This window comes from Arachis ipaensis, chromosome B8 (genome assembly GCF_059453495.1).
Source record: "Arachis ipaensis isolate K30076 ecotype BB chromosome B8, ASM5945349v1, whole genome shotgun sequence".
Taxonomy (NCBI): Eukaryota; Viridiplantae; Streptophyta; class Magnoliopsida; order Fabales; family Fabaceae; genus Arachis; species Arachis ipaensis.
The window spans coordinates 52358587-52361803 of record NC_142443.1 but is presented as its reverse complement, the minus strand read 5'-3'; positions in this window follow the sequence as shown (position 1 = coordinate 52361803).

Below are 3217 nucleotides of genomic sequence, written 5' to 3'. Positions count from 1 at the left end.
TCCTTCCACCTCATCATCACCACCACGGCAAAGATCCACACACCAAATGATAGAAGATCTACACCGGAAGCTTGATAGATATGAGAGGCGCAATCAACGCCGATACACTTACATCAAGAAGCTTCTGCGTTGTGTTACCTCCAGCATGGAGGAACCCGAAATATTCACATCCACCTCAAACCCAAGTGATGGGAACTCTGAAGGAGAGGATAGTGATGGTTCCGGTCCCGACCGCCCTTTGCGCATTGTTCGTAGCACAGAGGACCATACTAAATTCTAAGTGTGGGGAGGTCGTTCGACCGATCTCTATGGGTAACAATCTATTCCTTTCAATACCCATGGATTTATCTTCTGCTTAATAGTTAGTGCATTGCATGTGTAGTTAGTTTTGCTTGTAAATACTCCTTGCATGATAGTTAGTTTCTATAGAGTTGCTTGGTCAAAAACTAACTTCTTCCCCAAGAAACTGTGTTTTGGGGCCTACCAAATTTTGAAAAATTTTTGTAGTAAACTTGCTTTAAGAATGTATTTTGGAACATAGTGATTGAGTTAAGAACACAAGCATGTAAGTTTTGAGCCTATTGCATGGTTACATCTTCTAACCATTATTTCCCATTCTTGTGTGCATATCTCTCACTCTATGATTGTGATCCTTGCTTTGTCTGATTCTATATGTCCATTACTTGTGTATGAATGCATTTACATGATTGAAGCCATCATTTCAATAGTCACTTTTCCCAAATGGCCTTAACTCTTTTATCTACCATTGCTAACCAATTTTGAGCCCATGATAAACCCTTTTTGTTCTTAAATAGAGAACATCAACAACCCTAGGCAAAAAAACCATGAATGTCCCTAAATTTGGATCCTTGATTAGCTTAGGTAAGTTAGGATGTGTATCATTCAATTAGGAGGGTATACTTGGGAAATTTGGGTAGATATAGAGGTGTGTAATTGTAGTGTAATTGAAATTCTAGGATTTGGGAACATACTCATGTATTGAATGGCTGAACCATATGCATTGAAACTTTTGTACATGAAACCCCAAGAAAAAGGGGACCAAAAAAATGCATATGGGATATGAATTGAAAAGAATGCATGAGTATGTAAAAAGTGAAACTCAAGGGTAGCTAGGTAATGTATTATAGTTGTATAGGTTGTTCTATGTGTCTAGTGGGATCCTAGGTTAATCAAGGACTCAAATTTTAAGCTCACTTGGCCATATACATCCTTACCTTCACCCTAGCCCCATTACAACCCATGGATAAGACCTCATGATACTTGTAAACATGCATTAAGTAATTGTTGATTGTTAGATGAAAGACAAATCTTGGAAAGCATGATTAGGAGAAGATTGAGTGATGAACCCTATACACTTGAGTGAATAGAGCAGATACACTTCCGGTGAGGGTTCGATGTTCAATTCTTTGTTCCCGGCTTTCACAAGCGTTCATCTAGCAAGTTATATGCACTCCTTAGTGATGTTCAATTTGGTAGGATTCATGAACTACATATTATTTTCACCCTATATGTTCACATGTGTTCTTGGAGGATAGATTTACTCTTGACCAAGTAGGTAGATGATTTTACATTAGTTGCATGCATTCACTTAGGTACTTTGCATTTCATAAACCCTTTCTCACCACGGACTTTGGTCTTTTTATTCTAAGCATGAGGACATGCTTGGTTTAAGTGTGGGAAGATTTGATAAACCCCAATTTTGTGGTTTATATTGTGTAGATTTTGTCAATTCTTTGTATTATTGACTTGAAAAGACATAATTTTGAAAATTTTTGAATTTTTTAATGATGAGAGAGAAAAACAACAGAATGAGACTAAACATGGAAAATCAAGATCAAAATAAATGATGCATGCAAGAACACTTTGAAGAATGTAATGAACATCAAGAGCACATTTTTGAAAATTTTTCAAGAAGACAAAGACATGCAAGACACCAAACTTAGAAGTTTGTATACTAGGGACAGTAACAATTTGAAAATGCATATGAAAAACAACAACTGACACAAAACAAGAGAATTTAAAGATCAGACCCAATAAAATCATCAAGAACAACTTGAAAATCAATGAAGAACTCAATGCACGATTTTTTTTCGAAAATTTAAAGTAAAAAAAAATAAAAAAAAATGCAATTGACACCAAACTTAAAATTTGACACTAGACTCAAACAAGAGACACAAAATAATTTTGGTTTTTTTTTGTTTTAAAATTTTTTTGTAATTTTTCGAAAATTATTTGGAAAAAGAAAATTTAGGAATTCAAAATTCTTAATGAAAATTCCAGGAATCATGCAATGTTAGTCTAAAACTCCGGTCCAGGAATTAGACATGGCTTACTATCTAGCCAAGCTTTCAGTGAAAGCTTCGGTCCAAAATACTAGACATGGCCAATGGCCAGCCAAGCTTTAGCAGATCATTACATTCAATAACAGGATTGATAGAAATTAACAAGCTCTTGTGATGATAAGTTGAAACCTCGGTCCAAAAGATTAGACATGGCTTCAGAGCCAGCCAGACTTCAACAGATCATCATGAAACTCTAGAATTCATTCTTAGAATTTTGAAGACATAGAATAATATATTTTTTTGAAACTTTTTTTTCGAAAATAAAAATAATAAAAACAAAAAGCTTAAAATTAAAATAAAATTACCTAATCTGAGCAACAAGATGAACCGTCAGTTGTCCAAACTCGAACAATCCTCGGAAACGGTGCCAAAAACTTGGTGCACGAAATTGTGATCTCAATGGCGCCAACAACTTGGTACGCACAATTGTAATCTCAACTCTTTTTCACAACTCCGCACAACTAACCAACAAGTGCACTGGGTCGTCCAAGTAATAAACCTTACGTGAGTAAGGGTCGATCCCACGGAGATTGTCGGCTTGAAGCAAGCTATGGTCATCCTTGTAAATCTCAATCAGGAATATTTAAATGGTTATGAGGTTTTGATAATTAAAATATAAATAAAATATAAAATAAGATAGAGATACTTATGTAATTCATTGGTGGGAATTTCAGATAAGTGTCTGGAGATGCTTTGTTACTTTTGAACTTCTGCTTTCCTACTGGCTTCTTCCAACCATGCATTACCTCCTTCCATGGCAAGCTGTATGATCCTCTCGGATGAAAACAAATCCATATGCGCTGTCACCATACGGCTAATCATCTGTCAGTTCCCGCTAGTGTCGGAATAGGACC